We start from the raw sequence: 8,743 nt of genomic DNA on the forward strand, positions 1-8,743 counted from the left end.
GGGCTCCCGGCACGCTAGCTACCCCGTGTCAATACCAAAATCTGGCACATTGTTGACACCCAAAATTGACACGACTAGGGTTTTCTGGACAATCTGGACAGACCGGTCAGACCTCTCATATGAACCGTTCAGACCGGTCTAGACAAGTTTGTCAAATTGCAAATTGGACTGCACCATTGAGTAGATCTCGTCGAGACGATCGAAATACATATATAGAACGCCCAATTCGGAGTCCGGATGAAGGAGTTATGCCTCCCGGAAGACCTGCACCCCGGTCTGACCGGTCAGACCGGTCCATAGACCGGTCAGACCGGTCTGAAACGCCCAGTCCGAGTTAGGAGTTGTATTTTGACACAGGATTTGATAGGGTTCCGACTCCTAACGGGTATAGACCTCCCCACCCTATATATATATGAAGGGCCACGGCCGATTGAGGGTAATCCTAATCGATTCACACATTTATCCTTTACTTTTTACCTTCAAACCCTAACTTTTCCAATCTCATCTGCTATTCTTCGCTCGTCTCTACGGCGTTCGATGGCGTTCTGAGTGGCCTGCCGACCTCAGAGCAACCATAACTCCATTAGGTCCGACGGGGTCCCTCCCGAGCTCTTGGTTCTAGGTCTTCGCCGTCTTCCTGGAGTACCGGTCTGACCGGTCCGCTATACCGGTCTAATCGGTCGGCGCAGGGAGACTGCTGGTGTTGATCGTTTTGACGATGTTGCTGCGCGTTCTAGCGTTTTCGAGTGTGTTGGTGCAAATTAGTGTCAACACACTTTTTGGTGACTCCGCTGGGGACAGATTAATCTGGTTTTTAAACCGATCTAATCTAGTTCTCAAAGAAGATGGGCGTCATCACCGACCTCGACGAAGGCAATATCTCCACATCTATCGAGGAACTCAGCGAGGAGGAGCGCCAAGAGTACTTGGTGGTCAGGGAGCACTTCAAAGCACAATTCTTGAAAGGATTCAAGAGAAATCAGCAAGGCCAGGTCACGAGGGTTCAAGACTTCGTGATGCCCTCCTTCAGGCTAAAAAACAAGCAAGTTGAGGTAATAAGCGATGTAAGCACTTCATCTTCTGACTTGTTTAGTCAATTATCATCTGTTGTGGAGAAAAAGGTTGCTGATATGTATAAGCCCACGAATGATTTGCTCAGTAATTTAAAAGATCAAATAGATATCTTGAAAAGAGGCAAATCTATAGATGGTAATTGTTCTTTTCAAACTGTTGAATCTAGTTTATCGGCTCTGCCAAAATCTATTCAACAACCACCATATGGCATACCGATGAACTATTTTGCAGGACAAACACCACCATTGCAAACGTCACAGTCGAGCACGGCTGGACCGGTCAGACCGGTCCAACAGACCGGTCAGACCGATTCGTTGGTGGTCACTTCGCCAATTGTTTCAATTCCTTGTTCGGCAGTTCCTAGCCGAATGAATGAGTTGACAAATTCTGTGTCGCCATTGCTTTTACAAGAATCTGGTTCTCCATATGAACCGATTTTTGATGATGTATATGAAAACTCTTTAGGGCGTGCACCGGTGAGTTCGATTCAGACGATGGAACAAGATGATCCCATAGCACATCGTCTTAATTTCACATCACAAACATCTACGAGTGGTAGATGCAAAGCCAATCTTGCTAAATTAAAAGAAGATCTGGCTGGTCACAATGAAGTTAAATTGTCAGATTTATCATCGGTTAGACAAGGCCAAAATGAGTCAGTCTTGGATTATTTCCAAAGATTCAAAGCTATAAAAAACTGATGCTTTAATTTGACAATTTCTGAAAAAGATTTGGCGAACTTAGCTTACAATGGTTTGCGTTCTTACTTGAAAGAAAAACTCGATGGTTTTGATTTTATTACCGTTAATCATTTGCAAATGAGAGCCATAGGTTTAGAATTTAAATTTAAGAATGCAAAGGATACTTTCAAGAATCATCAGTCCATACATGTTGATTGTAAATCTGATTCGGACGATGAGAAAAAGGAAGTTGCTGAGTTCATATGGCCATCAGAAGCTAAGCCATACGCTTGTTCATCGCTTAAGCCGATTCCAAAGAATCGGCAAGAACAAGCTCGTTTTACTTTTGATGTTTCTAAGTGTGATCGTATATTTGACGAATTGCTTAGAAGCGGAAACATCAAGTTGTCTCATGTCATACCGCCGCTTGAGGAGTTGAAACGGCATGCATATTGCAAGTGGCATAATTCTTTTTCTCATGCAACTAATGATTGCAATATTTTTCGTCGAAGAGTCCAATCGGCCATTAATGAAGGACGATTGGAAATGCATGAGATGCAAGTTGATAAGGCGTCATCCCCAGTTCATACCATTGATCTAGATAATGCCAAGATAGTCATTCGGCCAGAACAAGCCGAAGGAGCTAAAGGAAAAAATGTCATCATTGGTGAGCCAAGGCCGAAGAATGTCAATGACAAGATTCTGGCTAGGGAAGTGACATTGGAGAAGGTTCCTGATGGTAAGGAGTTATTAAAAATTACTGTCAAAGCTTCAAGACCCAGGGGGGAAGAGAATTCCTCGCGAGACTCAAGTCGGCCTGCTGTCCAGGCACGACCGGTCAGACCGGTCGCCTCTACCGATCAGACTGGTCAGCCAAAGAGCCGACCCAAAACTCTCAAGCCTAAGAGCCCGGAAGTTGGTACTTGGAAGATTAATGAATCAAAGGTGCAGGAAAAGGTTGAGAAGTGGAAACTTACCTTTGATCAATTATTGAACAAGTACACGAAGGCCGTTCTAAAAGATCGGCCACTAAAAAAAGAATCAAGTTCATCTCCACGTCAAGGCAAGCGTTATTCTAGGAGAGAATCCAGCAAGCATAGGAGAGATAGCACTACAATGTTCCCTCCTCAGAAGGTGTATGCTACTACACCATGGGCACCACCGGCATCGGGTTTTTCTTATCCTGCATGGGAACATGAAGGATTTTGGATGTATTGTTATCCGATGCTACACCCACCATCTCACCGACGGAAGGAGGATTACAGAAGACCTGTGTTTGACAAGGTTTCACGACCAGTGCATGACCGATTGAGATCCAACAAATCAGGTCAGAGGCGGCAGCCTGCACCGGTCAGACCGGTCGCCACTGACCGGTCAGACCGGTCTCATCAGAGGCCGGGCAAAGCTCATTCTCTGAGACAGGTTTACCGTGTCAAGGAGAAGAAAGAAGAGGTACAACTCACTATTGATCCAGAGAAAGCTAAAGCCGATGATGTTGTGCAAATCGGCAATATCAAAGTGGTTGTCAATGATGCGGGTACAAGGCCGATGGATTTTGGTAAATCGGTCAATCCTTCTATCCAAAGGCCGATCATGGCCAATGATCATGAGGCCAGCAGCAGTAACTCGATATCAAAGTACTTTCAACCAAGATGGTGTCCTTCAGGGTTGACTCGTACTCAAAGAAGGAAGCTGCAATGTCTACGTGCTCGGGAGAAGAAGGAAAAAGAGTTCAAGAGGCTGAGGGACAAACAATCCAACTACTACAAACCAATGGTCCCTCAAGGCAAGGTATGGAGGGTCAAAGTAGTTGACCAGCCAGCACGACCGGTCAAACCGCCTCAAGCGACCGGTCTGACTGGTACAAGCGACCGGTCTAACCGCCCAGAGCAACCGGTCAGACCGGTTGAGGTTTCAGCAAAATAGAAAGCCGAATTGGCAATGCCCGTTTCAGTTCCTTGCGATGGAGAAACACCGCTAGCATTCTCGGTACAAGGCAATGAGGAGCTAGTGGATCATGAGGCTACACCAAAAGAGCAGCAATATGGAGCTCGACGACATTTAAGTGCTCGGGGGCAAAATATTGGCAAATGATAATTTACCTCATGAAGTTTCTATGCAACAGATCAGTTTGCAAGGGGCTCTCAAGACTTTGATCAAGTATTTAAGGTCTTGAGCTGGTTGAAAATTGTAACATCAGTGGATAAAAGCCGAATTAGAAGTTTTTTTTCAATTCGAGCTAAAAATTTGGCAAACTATTTCTAATGAGGTATATCGATGCTATTACTTCTATTCTTCGGTTAAAGAATGAAACTGAATTTACTTGGGGGGCAGAACAGCAAGAGGCTTTTGAAAAGATCAAGGTTTATTTGTCTTCAACACCTGTGCTCAAGGCGTTTAGGAGAGGGGTTCCTTTCAGGCTTTATGTGGCTGTTGAAGATAATGTCATTGGGACTGTTTTGACTCAAGAGACCGAAGGGAAGGAATATATTATTACATATTTAAGCCGACGACTTATTAATGCGGAGACAAGGTATACATTTATTGAGAAGTTATGTTTGTCTCTTTATTATGCTTGTACGAAATTGAGACATTATCTATTATCTAGTAATTGCATAGTAGTATGTCAAACCGATGTGATCAAACATATGTTACAGAAACCGATTTTGAGTGGTAGAATCGGTAAGTGGGCTTATGCTTTGGTTGAGTATGATTTGGCTTGTGAACCTTTAAAATCTATGAGAGGCCAAATTGTAGCGGATTTTATTGTTGAGCATCGGATTAGTGACAAGCATGATTTAGAAGTCGGCTATATTACTTGCACACCATGGAAGTTGTACTTTGTTGGATCAGTTTGTGATGATGGTCAAGGGATTGGTGCTGTTCTTATTTCTCCGAATGGTGCTGTTTTTTGAATTTTCAAACCGATTGGAAGAAGAATGCACAAATAACCAAGTTGAATATGAGGCTCTTCTATTTGGCTTGGAATTCTTGCAATCCATGGGCGTGAAGCATGTTGAAGCCTTTGGAGATTCTCTTCTGGTGGTGCAGCAAGTATTCGAGGTATGCTAATGATATAATGGATATTTAAATGCATATATTGACAAATACCTCGATATTATTTCTTCCTTCAATGAACTTGTTATAAGATATATACCAAGGGAAGAGAATGGACAGGATATTGCTATGGCTAAGCAAGCATCTGGCTAATAAATTATGAAGAAATATTTTCATATTCGAAAGCCGATGCAAGCAAAACCCAAGTTGCAGGATTTGGACGAACCGGTCCGACCGGTCGATGCAACCGGTCTGACCGCCTAGACTGGTCTGACCGGTCATGAGACCGGTCTGACCGTCCAGACTGCTGGAGACACCAATTCGGCTATGAAAGGTGATTCATCGTTAAAGCCGAAGATCAGGACTGGAGGGTTCCTGTAATATCCTATCTAAAGATCTTGGTCGCGGTGCAGAAAAGGATATTTGGCGGATAACACTTAAAAATGTTTTAGTCAACGATAAGCTCTATCGTTGAATAGCCGAATATTTATTTCTTAAATGTTTAAGCTCAGATCAGGCCAAAGTTGCCATGAGGAACGTTCATGAAGATGTTTGTGGTACACATCAATCGGCTCCCGGGATGAAGTGGTTGTTTGATAGAGCCGGTTTGTATTAGTATACCATGAACTTTGATTGTTTCAAGAAGTATAAAAGGGTGTGAAGAGTATCAGCGGTTTGGTGATTTACTATTGGTGCCCGCTGTGATGATACATCATATTATCAAATCATGGTCATTCCGAGGTTGAGGATTGGATTTCATTGTTCAAATTAATCCTCCATCTTTGAAGAGGCATTGCTTCGTGTTAGTTGTTACAAATTATTTTACTAAATGGACCGAAGCAGTTCCTTTGAAGGACATGATTCACAGCCGAGGTTGTATATATTCAGGGTTGTCTCACTTATACAAGATGACATGGCCGATATATAATATCGTCCTTCAAAGCAAGATATGATTGGTGCGTAGGTGCTTCTTGTTGTTCAAGTGCATTTTTGGGATTGGAGATATGTTTCTTAGTACGCAAGCTTTACTAAGAAACAGGGGGGGTATATGTTGACACCCAAAATTGGCACGACTAAGGTTTTCTGGATAATCTGGACAGACCGGTCAGACCTCTCATATGAACCGGTCAGACCGGTCTAGACAAGTTTGTCAAATTGCAAATTGGACTGCACCATTGAGTAGATCTCGTCGAGACGATCGAAATGCATATATAGAACGCCCAATTCGGAGTCCGGATGAAGGAGTTATGCCTCCCGGAAGACCTGCACCCCGGTCAGACCGGTCAGACCAGTCCAGGGCGGTCAGACCGGTCCAGAGACCGGTCAGACCGGTCCGAAACGCCCAGTCCGAGTTAGGAGTTGTATTTTGACACGGGATTTGATAGGGTTCCGACTCCTAACGGGTATAGACCTCCCCACCCTATATATATGAAGGGCCACGGCCGATTGAGGGTAATCCCAATCGATTCACACATTTATCCTTTACTTTTTACCTTCAAACCCTAACTTTTCCAATCTCATCTGCTATTCTTCGCTCGTCTCTATGGCGTTCGATGGCGTTCTGAGTGGCCTGCCGACCTCAGAGCAACCCTAACTTCATTAGCTCCGACGGGGTCCCTCCCGAGCTCTTGGTTCTAGGTCTTCGCCGTCTTCCTAGAGTACCGGTCTGACCGGTCCGCTATACCGGTCTAACCGGTCGGCGCAGGGAGACTGCTGGTGTTGATCGTTTTGACGATCTTGCTGCGCGTTCTAGCGTTTTCGAGTGTGTTGGCGCAAATTAGTGTCAACACACATCTAGTGCATTAGCCTGATCGACTGGAGCTAGGTTGGAGGAGATGCATACGGGCAGTGGCGGAGGCTGGAATCACCGGCAGGAGAGGCTGCTTCTTCCTCTTCTTCCTCCCGCACCCCTTTCTTCTTCTTCTCTCTTTTTTTTCTCTTCTTCTCCCTCCTCTCCTCTAATTTCCATAGAGTTCATAGGAGTAGGAGGGCTTGAGCCATCTTTGCCCCCACGCTGATCCGCCCCTCCATACGGGCAGCAGCTTACAGATTCAGCACAGTCCAAACAATTGCGACACAAGAGCTGGCCAAGATGGACCGAGGTCCATTCGGCGGCGGTTAGCTTTTAACAGGTGATGATATTGACCGGATTTACCGTCGTCGTTAGTCTTCGGCAGGGTCAGCAGTGACCGCTCACTGACCGCTGTTTTGCCTGCAGTTAGGTTTCAGCAGGGCTTGGATTTGTTGCGGTTAGGTTACATGCACGATGTCTGCATCTGCTGCAGTTAATGCGCAGAGGGGAAAAAAGGAAAAGAAAAGCCAAGGGGACACACCTCCTCACTGATCACCTGCATGGAGTCCACCTGCAGCGAAGTATGAGACCACGGTAATAGTTTAGAGGGATAGACACGGCCGACAAGGAAATTCTACTCGGTTTTTGTAACACAGACATCGCAGAACGAGAAATGGAAGACCATTTTGGAGGTGTCGCATGAGTGGGCTGCAACTCGGCCTCATGGGCTATACTGCCTTATGGGGCCCGAAATCCTGCACGCAGAGAACTGGTGGGTCAGTGGAAAATGCACCACTACCCTCTATTCCTCTCGCGCTTTTTACTCCCGAAGAAAAGATTAATAGTCACGTCGTGTAACTGGCAGTTAAACCACCTATAAAATAAAATATTATTTTTATATAGCTAGACTAATTGTTCCACCTTCAAAATAAAATGTTCCACATTAAAAAAAACAATGTTCCACTTAAAAATTGTTCAAGTGTGATCTTGTTTTGAAAATTTCATCGCAAAGAATACAGTGGTGCAGTCGGATTTTTATTTGAATATGCATTTTTCAAAATATAATTGTGTAACACATTGACTGTTGGTCATACGTGTAACTCCTAGCAACATTCTTTAATCCGACCAATAACCAATGCTTAGTAGTACTACTCTGGGAAAAAAAATAGTGTGTGGGCAGTTTGCTCATGTCGTAATGGGTGATTCTATCAATTGTGATGCGTATCGACCGTGTCATTTAGCTCAGCGAGCCAGTACTAATTAATCGATCGGCACAGACCTCGTACGAGGAAACCGACGACGCCACCCCTAACGTTTATCCTGCCCGCTTTTGCACCGTGACCGAGTTGCAACGGCAACGCGCGCGTCAAAGGAAAAACATGCCACAAGCATACACGAGTCCCCAGCCGCCCGTGCTCGCATCTGGGAGCCCGCGCGCGGTCAGCCCTGCCACACTCTCGTGCGGCGCCCGCGACCCGCGACCAGACAGGACCGAACCGCGCACGGCTTTCCCGTGCGTGCGCGCTCGGCTCCTCCCCTCCCTGGCTCGCGACCAGGGTTAACAATTTCGGCGGAATTTCATTTCGAAATTTAAAAATCCAAAAAAATTTGTAAAAAATATGATAAAAATATGACAAAAAACTAGATGCTTTTTTGAGCGAGTAGCACTTGAAGTCGTTCAAATATAAGTTGGTTTGGTTGGTTAAAATCACTAAATGGGTTTGGACCCGTTAACGTTGAGTAGACCCGAGCGGATTTCGTTGATTTCCCGGCGAGAAACCGGTGAAATCGACCGGATTTCGCCGCGACTCTGGGAACTTAAGGTATGAGAAGTTTTTTTGATGTTGATGCTTGTTGATGTCGATCTAAGTTAGTTGATTTGAGATTCTAGAGACCATGTGACATAGAATGCATAGAAAAAAATCAGTTAGTTGATATGTATGAATTTTTTCATATTAGTTGATATGTATGAATTGCTAGTTTTAATGAATTGTTAGTTTATGTGATATTCATAGATTGTTAGTAGGTATTCATAAAAAAGAACACGAGTTGCTACTTCATGTGATATTCATGAACTTACACCTTGCTATTCATGAACTTCATGTGTTAAATGGTGTATTTGTCATTGTTTTGTGGAGTT

The sequence above is a fragment of the Panicum virgatum genome, chromosome 5N (genome assembly GCF_016808335.1).
Source record: "Panicum virgatum strain AP13 chromosome 5N, P.virgatum_v5, whole genome shotgun sequence".
NCBI lineage: Eukaryota > Viridiplantae > Streptophyta > Magnoliopsida > Poales > Poaceae > Panicum > Panicum virgatum.